The following is a 12,426-nucleotide window of genomic DNA, read 5'->3' on the forward strand; positions in this document are numbered from 1 at the left end:
TGCAAGAATTCATTAGGAATGTCTCCTGGAACTCCTCCTGCACTCTGGTACAGTCTAATAATTACAGGATTGCAGATCTTCTCCAATTCTTTCTCTTGATACTCAAATGCTTTCTTCTCAGCAGTCTTTCTTTTATCCAGATAGTTGCTTATACCAATATATTTGTCAAGGGTCTTCTGTTTATCTTTATCACCAATTTTGCCTTGAGGTTTTTTGTCTTTCATAATCACTTTCAAGATTCAAAAAGATTCTTGGAAGCTAACTGTCTTTCTGCTTCTCATATTCAGCCTTGTTTTTCTCAGTCATGTGAACCATATATAGTCAATGTTTCTTTGGCTCTGACAATTTTTGTCATTGGTGATGGTAATCTTGTTTTTCCTCCCTGTGCTCTTATCCCTAGCAAATACATTCAAAATGTCATTTATATCAATATCAACTGCTGCTTCAATTTAAGGAATACCTCTGGGGGAATTTGTGAGCTCAAAATTGCCAATCAGGTTATTATCATTTGTCATTGCACTTTCATGTTCATAAACATAATTAAGTACCCAAGGCTGATTACCTGAATAGATGGTAAAGATCTATATCTGGTGTATTGTTGCTATTACATTAAATTAGATTACATAGAAGTCATAACTTCTCCAGCAGTTTCAGTTCCGAGGGACAGAGAGGAGTGACATCCAACAGTGGCAAGTTTTGCTTATTTTCAGATTTGTCTCCAGACAAAATGGCAGCCCAAACAATTTCATGATAAACAAAATCTTCATCAAGATTTATACTTTCATTGAGTATCTTGCCATTGAAGAAGTCTTGTAGAACTTCTAAATATTGGGAATGTTAGTGGAACCACCCACCAAAATAATATCATTTATAAAGTAATCTCTTAAAGCCTTTTCCACAGGGTTCAGCAGCACTCAACTGTTTGGAGTGCTTGAGGCAGTCCTATTTTCTTGGTCATTAGCAATAATCTCCACTGCTCATGTTAGAAGACTCCCACCCACATAGGAATAAGTAGTGCCAAATTCAATGTCATCTATGAGTCAGTTCAAAATACTTGCTGAGGGAAACTGGTAAGAGTTCAGGAAGTTTCCTGGCTTCTCTCAACCATCTTGGTTCTGTTTTAATTGAATATTATTATGATATAGGAAATGGGAGCAGGGGTACAAAAACCATTTATACAGATATAATATTTTAGAGGAAATTCACTTTTGAGACTTTAACTGTCTAGTTAAAGGGTGATGGATCATGAATCCAAAAAAATAAAAATGAAAGACAGTACTCACCTCCTAGCAAAGAAATGGTAGAATTAAATGCAGAAAGATACATACATTTTTGGACATGACCAAAATGAAAACTTGGTTTACAGTATTGAGTGAGTCTATTTTTGAGAGTGTTTTGTTTGTTTGTTTTGATCTTCTCAATGGTGGGAAAGAAGGTAGTATGAATAATAAAGAAGGGAAAAAGAAAACCAAATGGATATTTATGATATGATCTAATACCCTATATTTCTTATCAATTTAATTTATGCTTTAGCAGTGGTGTTGTTGAATTAAAATTAAAGAAAACATTGAATAGCACTGCCAAAGAGGAATGGCAAAAATATACTGTATCACCTTCCCCTCAAAAAAAAAAAAAATACATTTTTTATTTAGCCAGTACCAGGCAATAATACAATCACAGTTTTTTTTTTTTTTTTGGAACTATTTGGTCAGAGTTTTGATGAATTGATTAATAGCAAGTCTAATTTGTAATAATATACTCTGATCCATTACTTTGTTGATAGATGGCATGATTTTAGTAAAGCATTTGGCTGCTGTACATATTTCTTAGAGACAGAGATGAGAGTTGAGTGACAGCTTGGCAAGTCCTCATACAAGTTGCTAATCCTCCCTGTGATGAATGTTATACAGGGGGGTACAGTACTTCCATATACCTCATTTCATTAGAAAGGCTAAACCAGATTGAAGGTAATCAACAGGTCTCAACCCCTTGGTGAGTTAAGAGATGTCTATCCCAAACATGAAAATTTCTCCTGGCAGAATAGGTAGATGAGGACAATTTGTTCCAATGGCAATGAAAGCTCCTGAGTAGTTACTGTGGATACTTTCAAAGTTTGGTCAGTTATTGAAGAAATCAAGGGCATCAGTTGTCGTTCTGACAGTGGTCTTGTCCCTGGACTTTAACTACTCTGAAAGAGAGGGATGCTGATGACTATGAGCAACTCTGTCTCACTTAAATCCAATTCATGCACAAGTCAAGACATCACCCATGATGTTATTGGTCCTCTTTGAAAATAAAAGATGGAGAACAACAACATAAAATATAGAACATTTGAAAAGAATGAATGTGTCTGAGAAGTTTAACTGAACATTTATCACAAATCAGTGTTTTTGATCCATGCCAGAGGTTGGATATTGATGCAAAATCTGTAGTGTCAGATTATATTCCAGCTTTCTTCACCTTTGTTACCCATGGTTTGATCTGTAATCACATCATGAAGCTGATAGTTTTGTGAAACCCTTACTTATATCCAATTTATGGACAAATCAAAATAGCACTTCATATGTCAATTGTCTTTTTAAAAAATGAAGGATTAATAACAATAACAAAATAATAAAGATGCATTAAGGGAATTTAAATTAAACTCTTTGGTGCCTCAGGCAACTTTTAAAGACCTCAAGTTTGATGGATTTCAAATACATCTAGGGGAAGGGAGTTTCCTCTACTGATGTTTTCACAGGTCTCAATCAATCACTCATAAAGTATAATGGAGATTCAATAAAATACTCACTTAGGGGAAATCCAAAAGCAGTTTTTCCATTAATAGACAAATACCTTTCATTATTCCTATGATAGCATCATCATATGATCTTATATATATATAGAGAGAGAGAGAATATGAAAAATTAAATGTCTGTTGAATTAAATTGAATTGAATCCAGCATTAAAAGTCAGATTTTTAATACACATAAAGCATTTTCCCCTCTTAGGCAAAATTAGAAACAAAAAGAATCTCTTCAGATAAGACAAATTTCAAATATTTAATAATAAAATGTTTCCCACACCTTTCTTTTGCTCCTTGAACTCTTTTTTGACACTAAAAATAGGAAAATTTTAATGTGTTGATGAATGTAGTGTTATACATACACACATGAACTCAAGAATCCTGAAATGAAAAATTATTCCCCATCCCAAAAGAATCACTAATTTTTTTTTCTTTCTTTCTTTCTTTCTTTCTTTTTTTTTTTTAATTGCATTTGATTGACTGGAATAAAATTCCCTTACCATATATTTTGTATTAGGTGACAGACAAACTAATAGCAGGTCTGGTATTTCTTTACTCTGGCTCACTGAGATAATGTTATCTTCACTACCATCTGCTATCTACCAGACAAGCAGATTAACCACATAAAGAGGTACCAATTTCTGCCCAGTTACCATAACTAAATCAGTACAATAAGAACTCAATGACTCCTTCAACAAGTCTAAGCAGCTCTGCTAATTCTGGCTTTCAGCTTTTCGGTCAGCAACAGATTTCAAGGGAACTAACAATTTCCTTCCCTCCTTCCTACCTGATGGAGAAAGGTAAAATGGGCCTACAACAAAGAAGAAAAGGACAGATAAAGAAAAGTTTGAAGAGCAAATATCTAGTTAAGCCCTAGGAAAGAAAAATTATGGTGGAGGGAGTAGGCTACCAAGGAACAAAGCGGGGGTCAGCTCACTAACCATTAATGCTATGATCTCTATCACAATGTTATAGAAAAGTATATATCAAGCATGCAATGGCCCACTACAAATAATCTTATCTAAAACTAAATTAATTTATTGTTCTTGAGCAATAAGAAATACCTTTTATGCTCAAATAAATGTCATAATAACAAGAAAAATAAAAGTATTTATATAACACCTACTGTGCACTATGCATTATAGTAAGTGCTTTATAAATATCTACGACACACCATCTAGCTGCCTAAAAATAATGATGTTAAGTGATTCCTGAATAAACCTTCGGGGACATCACATCCAAACCTCTAATTTTACAGATGAGAAAACCAAGGATAAAGCGGGATTTCAGCTGAGATCTTTCTGAATCCAAATGGACTACTCTAACCACTACAACAATTTCCCAATTAGTGAGTCTAATGAACCATTGTGTAGTGGTCACATATGTGTTCAAATTAGCACATTCAAGGTTATAATTATATAAAAGCCTGTCCGATGAAAATATTCAGTATGAATTTAAGTAATGTAGCCATTTTACAAAATTCACTATTTGCACTGAGACTTAGCTATGTACCATATAGTTTCCCAGGAATTCTTATGTGATTTTATACTATCTTGTTAAAAATAATATTAAAAGTGGAATGGTATATCTATTTTCATTGAAAAATATAAAGCTTTCCTCTTTGTCTCTGTTTTGGACCAGTTAACTCATTAACATATTTGGAATATTAGGGGCATGAATAGGAGATAGAAAAATAGATACTTACTTTGTCTTTTTTTTTCTTCTAATTGTGATGTTGCATATGAGTCCTTTTCACTGGGAAACTCCCACTAATTACTATTTCTGTAACTATTATCTATTGGTAATGATTTTTGGGTATTCATAAGTCAGATAAGGGTTAAGGAATTATAGCTATATTGCAGAGCTTGAATATGCAATTAAAGAGTTGCTTTATTTTAAGCAGTGAGACATTATTAAATAGTGTAGTGGGTAGGAAGCATCCCACATGAAACCAGAAGAGCTATCAGAGTGGAAATCTTTGAGAAGAAGATGAGGAAATCCTTGTGCTGGCCATCCATTGGAAGACAGCCACCTATATACCAGATCATTGAAAGATCTTCATTAGCTCTTGTCAGCTGAGCTTTGTTTGGTTCAATTCCAAATTACCACAATAAAGTCTATATCCTGTCCCATGTGATTTGGGGTAACTCAATTGTCTAAAACGACAATGAACTTCCAGGAGCTGGTACCCCTGCAAAAGTTGACAAATGTCAGTCTCACAACATGCTAACTCCTCTCCATTTGGTCTTTTAAAATCAAGTATTGCATGGGATTTTTTCCATCCCATCTTCTTTAGATCCTTCGCAATAAACATTTAATTTTTTTTCATTTCTTCATATCCAAGTATTTTTTCTATTTATTGTATTATTGGTCCAAAATTGGTCCTGCCCTGCAGGACATGAAAGTTGGGATATTTGAGAGTGCCCTAAGATTTGGTACTAATATTATTCTGCCCTTTATGAACACAGTTTTTTCCTTCTGTTTTCTTTCCTATTGAACCCAGATGCTATTGAGTTGCTGAGGGACAATTTTCCACATGGGCAGATGTTTAGGCATCCTGAAAGTGTTTAACCTGGGTTCTAGGCTGAAGAATGTTCAGGGAAGTAGGGTCTCTGCTGTTAGGACTGCCAAGCTCTTTTCAGAGCTACTTTTAATCACTGGTATGTACCTGATTTGCTAAATTCTTGCAGTTTAAGAACTGTCATATGAGCACTGGCCATACTCCAGTAATCCATTTTCGAAGACGGGCTAAATCAGTTTGAGGGCAACTGAGTGGTCTCAAACCCATCAGAGTTAAGTATCTACTACACCAACTTTTGTGAAGACTTCATCCATGGGATTGGCAAATGAGAACAATTCCAATGGCCATGAAGATGGCTGGATCAGATATTGTGGAGCACTTAGAGATTTTTTAGGTTTCAAAAATGCCAAAATCATCACTTACAACCCGAGCCATTGACAGTCATTTTGACTTCTTATTGCTGCTGCTGCTACTGTTGTTGTTATTATTACTGGACTCCAAATTCTCTGGAACAGAGAGGTAAAAGAGCAATTCTTAAATCCAATGTATATTCTACTCAAAAGACATCACTTTACAATTTTTACCTACTTCTATTTTGTGATTACCTACTGCTTATTCAGATTCACCCTTATTGCCACCTGTGTTGGATAATACACTACATGGAGGATATGTAAATTTTCATTACCATGTTTGAAAGGGGAATCTTTCATATTCAAGAGTCATCATTCTTTCCATGTTGCCCCATGGACATGAAGCACATGAAAGGAATATTTCCAGTCGGTGCAAATATTTGCATGCTCTCTTGACTCTGGATGAAGCCCATGTGAGAGCTATTAACTTAGCCTTCCAGGTGCATTGGTAACTTTGGTCTTTAACACTTTGAAGACAGATTTCTGCTTAGGGCCCCACTGAAAGGGTTCAGAGTCATATATGGGTTTTGCAATAAGGCCAAAATTAGGGATCCAAATCCTACAAAATCCAGTCTAATGACTGGTTGATAGATAATGGAGAAAGGTCAGGAGTTACTTCTATAAGGTCAGACTAGGAAAGGCTAGGATATCCTCAATCCTCTCTTAAATCAGCAATCTAGAGGTGAGAGTGAGCTTGTATCCTAAATAGATTAACATACTGCATTGCTATCTGTGCCTTAGTTGTGGGAATTCTATATTCTCTAGAGGCAAAATTGTTCAAGATAAAGACAGAGGCTTCTAGAGAGGTTTCCTGAGTGAAAACACAGATTAAGATGTCATCTACAGATTGAATCAGGAATCTGTAGGACAAAATTAAGTCTCTGAGGTCTTGACTGAGAGTTTGTTTGAACAAATGGGGGCTGTTTCTAAATCCCTGGAATTAACAAAGTATATAGATTGGAGACTTGAAATCACTGCCTCATTTACTGCCATAATGTCTTGTATCATTCAGAATGCTCCATTTGACTTTTTCATAGGGAGTAGAAGGATATTACTAGATGAATTCATTACCTTGGGTAAATGTCTTAAGTTTCTCATCGTTTGCTTGTTTGTTGATTCCTTTTTGCATCCCTTCAACTAGACAGTTTGATCTGGTCTCTCCCTGTCTCTGTCACTATGATAATTTCACAGTGGATCAACTACAAGAACTTTTGTGGCTCTGGAAGTTATTGAGTGAGGTGTGTTTCAGATAAATATTCCCAAATTTTTACCCCAGTTTCCAAATTCTTTCCTTCTCCTCTATGATATAGCAAGAGGATATGATAATGGGAAGATCACCCTAGGTTAAATTGAACTATAGGGCGACAGCTTTAAAGCCGTCTGTCAATCTGATGAAGTCTTCAGAATATCACTTCAAATTTTCATTGATTTGAGTCAGAACTGTCATTGAGAAAAGAACATGAGTGTGTGTAAGTATGTATATATGTGTGTGTGTATGCATATAAACATACACATACAGACAGACACACATATAAATATATGTGATTGCATCAACCACAGACAGCTTATTACTACGAAAATATTGGTGGTTGTCTTCAACTTTATCTTTTGCCTTACTTATGTTAAGTCTGAACAAAAAGTCAAAGAAGATTTTTTGGGGGGAGATAGAGGAATAATGGACTCTGGTTAAAAAGGTAAAATGTAAGTTATTTATATAATATGGACATAGAAGAATTTAAATTAAAGATGGGAATATGAAATTCAATCTATTCTCTATCCAGCCTAGGGCTAAAAGTCAAAGTGTGGACAAAGGAACATTTTTGGAGTGATCTGGGAATTATTGTATTTTTGATTAGAAAGTAGAATTTTACTTGATTAGGGGAAATGCCTTAATATGATAAGGGTTATAACCAAGAAACTAAGAAATAGAGGACAAATGACAGACTTTCTGTAAGGGATGAATTATTTCAGATCAAAAAAGAAATTGTAATAAAGGAGTTCATAAATCTTTAACCTCTAATTCTGGATACAAATTGGCAGATATAGTTGAGTAGCAATTTTCCCATCAGTAACTTCCTTCCCTAGTCCTTCTGGATTTGGTGAGCAGTCTTTTGTTCCTGGCTGCCTTCAGGCTATCTTCAAATGTTTTCCATCTCTATTGGGAAATATTGACAAGGATATGTCCTGATAACTTTATAACTGTTCTGAATTCAATTTTGGTTACTTCTTTGCCTTCTTCCTTTTTTCCAAAAGTATTTTTGAATGATATTCCACCTGCTTTTTACTTCACAATTGTGAAGTTCATTGCAGAGTGTAGCATGGGATGGATGTGGTCACTAGTTCTAGGATAGATTAATTTCTCACAGGGTATGCATTATCTACTGAATGAATGGCTCATCTAAACTTGTTCCTCACAGGGAGGTCTCTGTTGTCTACTTAATTTGTGGAATTTCTAGGGCTTACTCCTCAAAGGGCAGATAGAGTTTTTAAAATGTCCCACTTTAGAATCAGCTGCATTCCTTATCTAGAACACTGTTTAATTCTTTGTATATACAACTGGCCCCAAAACCAGGAAGACCAGGTTCAAGACCTAATTCTAAAACTTACTCTGTGATCCTGGAGAAGATACTAAATGACTCAGTTTCTAGGCAACTTTCTCAAAAGCTATAGACTTGCATTGGTAAAGAGAGTGTTCCATTTCAAGTTTCCCACTCCAATAACATGATAAATCTATGTGTGTGTGTGTGTTATCTATGAATGTGTATTTTTACATTTATTTATATGTATGTATGTGTATTGGATCAGAGCCACGTTGGAGGACTTTCCTGAAAGGTTAGAGAATCTGTATGCTCTCTGGATTGTTAATGTACATTTCAAGGGGAGCTCAGTTTGTGAAGAATTCAGGGTTTTTTTTGGGGTATTCCAGTGATCCATGGAAGACCTTCTGCCAAATGTTCAAGCACTAGACAGGGAGGTAGACGGATGAGAGTGATATGTAAATAGATATGTATGTAAACCAGAGAGCAAGAGGAGAGAAATGTATATATACTTGATGAGTGTCTTGAAGCTGCTGAGCCAGAAGTTATAACAGTTGGTGAGTGCAAAGTTCAATTGGCAGCTCATCTTTGCCTTTTCTTCCAAAACATAGAGGTGACCATTTTCTGAGAGTATCATTGCAGATTCTGTACAAGTTTTAAACATATATTTGTATTTATTTTAAACTTTACACTATTAATACATTATAATAACCTTAACAGTGATTTTTATAAACTTGTAAATTTGTGGTTTAGGAATAAGAGAAAATAAAATAGCTTGAGACAAGACATTTTCCAAGTTTACTTCAGAATAACAAATGAAACTAAAAATCTATGTAATTCTTATTACTCTCTCTTGCATCTTATGCTACTCTACCCCTCACTGTGGAAGTAGAATGGAACTGCATGGAATAGAAGACCTACTAGCATTTCATATCTTTTTTTTTAATTATTGTTTTTCTTATTATAGACAAACATAAATAGCCATCCCACTAGTGATAAACTTTTCTCTTCTTAGATAGGCTCAGCAAACTAATTATAACTTAATTTTTGGTAAAACTTGGAATATCCTTAAAAAAACCCTAATTTGACTTTCATGTCAAATTAGGTATCAGAATAGGACTTTGTAGGAAAATATCTATTCACTAAATTTCTTTCCTTACATTAGGATCTTTAATTTATCTTTATTGTTACTTAAAGATAAGATGCAGAGGATAGATTGCAGGGCCTGGAATTGGGAACACCTGAATTCAAATCTAGTCTTAGACACTTACTAGCTGAGTGACCCTGGGTAAATTGTTTTGACTCTGTTTAAGTTTCCTCAACTATAATACAGGATAGCATATATCTCCCAGGGTGGTTGTAAGAATCAAAGGAGAAAATAAAACAGCACAATGCCTGGCCCATGGCAGTACTTATATAAATGTTAGTTGTTATTATGTGAAAAGTTATCTGAGATCATATATTATAGAATTGGCTCCATTTCTTTTTTTGTTTTTTGGTTTATGTCTCCAGTTGGATTGCTGAATTTCTTTACATCTTTTCTTATTCTTCATACATTTATATAGCATCTACCTTAATAAATATATATCATCAGGATATTTTCACATTTAGTTTCTGTTTAAAACCATTTTGAATGGAATTCTAAGACTTGTGTCTTCTGGCAGAGATAGTCAAGAGAAAACTAAGACCTGGGTTGATTAAAAAGGAAAAAAGAACAAAAAATAAAGCAAAAGAACAAGAAAATTTGGTTTCATAAAGAATTTAAGAGGATGGAACGTGATACAAGGAAAACTTCAATTGTTAATGCTTCCTAATAAGTAACAGTGTTAAAAAAAAATAACCAATGTCAATCTGAGGATTTCAAAGAATAATGATATAACTCTCAATCACTAGTGGGATCACTCCATGCATTGGAATCTATGGTAATTTGAGGGTATGGGGAGGAAATTGAGCAATTAGGTACTAGGGAGTGTCCAAATTAACCAGAATGAAGGTGACATAATTTGGCTTGGCCCACTTCAGTGGCTTGAATTTAAAACCTGCCATTAAATCATACACAAGGAAATGGACAAAATCGGAATGACTAGAGTCAGGAACTCCAGAAATAGATAGAAGCTACATAAAGCATCAATGAGTAGAGTTTAATATTAGTACCAAATTTAACTGTAAGACTTAGGTCAAGGATCCTCTAAGAAAGTATCTTAGCCATAGATAGTCTCTGACTGGAATTATAGAAGAACAATTTCCAGACTAAAAGCATGGATCAGCCACAAGGACTCCAAGACTAAATGGGAGAATGAAAGAGGAATTGAAACAAGATAAAGGAATGAAATTAAAGAACTTGGGGAGAAGTATAAACAATTTAGAATAAACATTAAGAAGAACTTGTTAGATTTATGCTTTCAAAAATAATTGACCAGTAGATCAATTAAAGAGACACACTTTAAAAAAAAATTGGACTTGCTTAAAACCATAATAAAATAAAAATATGTTATCAGAAATTGGAGGAAAAAAAGAATATACTATGGAATAAGAACGAAATATAGTATTTCTCATAACATTTATTAAACCTAAGAATAGACAACCTTGGAGAGAGCAGTAAAGTATGGGGAACAGCCCATTAACCTCATATTTATCTGAATTGAGAGAAGGCACGATGAACACATATACAGGTGACAGTGAAATATGTAAGGACAAGAAAAAGAAAAGGAAGTGAATTTAACAGAGAGGATATAATTGAAGAAAGAAGATATAGTTTAAAATCCAGTTTTATTTATGGAGAAGATTATAAAACATTCAACTGAAAGGAGAAAAAAAAAAAAAGAAAGATCCAGGAAATTAGGTCAGGCTTAGTGAGTAGATGAAGGGTGAAAGAGTAGGGGTGTACCATTGTAATTACAGATGACTAATATTAATCTGATTATTTTTTCTTTCTCATCTTTTTATAGTAGGTAGGAATAATAGAGTGGAAATATTATAATAGAATTTAGTACAGGAAAAAAAACAAAACAAAACTAAGAGATGAGAAGAAGAAAATAAATGACATAGAGTCATTTATAAAATAGAGCCTGAATTAGAAAGTACACTTGAAAAATATATCCTTTCCAGGAATAATAATTAATTTTAGATAATGGGCTAGATTTAGTATAACCTGAAAAAAATTTAAAAACCAGTGTAACAGTTATGATCTCTAATGAGACAACAATGAAAATAGACATTGTCCAAAGAAAGGCATCTAGATAGCATAAAAGTTACTTTTAAAACATTTTAATGAACAAGCAAGAGAAATATATTGTAAATAATTTTTTTTGGGGGGGTCCTTAGTCTTCTTTTCAGACCCAGAGAAAACTAAACAAAAGATGTCCTGTCCGGCAGGACATCAACAGTGGGTCATCGAAGGGAACCAGGGCCGAGGAGGAGCAAAAGCTCTGTAAGACAGTGGTCTGTAAAGCCTACGGCTTGGGAACGGAATCGGAGAGACAGAGAGGCAACTCAAGCTTTAAGATGGTGAATGTCTCTGTTTAATGAATGAAGAGAGTTTAATTAAATAGGATTTCTGAGTGGGGGGGTTACAATGAGAAGAATGTCGGACCATAGGTGTGGCGGAAATCCTAGAGTATACTGTTATCTAGATCTTGGGCGGAGATGACCGATTTCTTGGGACACACATTATCTAATCTCAGGAATTTAGGGTGTTTGCTGCTCTTCTTAGCTCTTTGTCTCCTGCGTCCAAGGACATGGCCTCTGGCAGTGTTCAAGGACATGGTCTTGAAGAGCATGGTCTCTGGCATATCCCCCTTTCCTTATTATTAAATAGGTGGGAGGCCTGTTTTAGGCTATGTGGCCGGCATCCACATTCAGTACCCAAGTAATCCGACCTTAGAAGGCCAGAGAAGGGCAGGACCCCTGTCTTAGGCTATGTGGGCGGCATCCGTCCCAGCACCCCAGCATCAAACTTCCGGGGTGTGCTTCTGGAAAACGGGCCCACAATAATCCCGTCATTGGGTGTTCCTGCAGCCAGAGGGTGTGATGATCCTGAAATATGGGGCCACAATAATCCCGTCATTGGCTCACCCACAGCTTATTTACTGAATGCAGGGGGGGCAATACCTGAGACCAGACCTTGTATGGATATGAGGAGGAGGTGGGGCAAAAGTGCTTAAGGCAAAGTGA

The 12,426-nt window shown here is 35.1% G+C and overlaps 1 pseudogene; it reads right to left on the bottom strand.

Annotated features, from left to right (window-relative positions):
• Positions 1–302: 302 nt before the first annotated feature.
• Positions 303–5,520, bottom strand: LOC127544980 (heat shock cognate 71 kDa protein-like; annotated as a pseudogene).
• Positions 5,521–12,426: the final 6,906 nt, after the last annotated feature.

This window comes from Antechinus flavipes, chromosome 1 (genome assembly GCF_016432865.1).
Source record: "Antechinus flavipes isolate AdamAnt ecotype Samford, QLD, Australia chromosome 1, AdamAnt_v2, whole genome shotgun sequence".
NCBI lineage: Eukaryota > Metazoa > Chordata > Mammalia > Dasyuromorphia > Dasyuridae > Antechinus > Antechinus flavipes.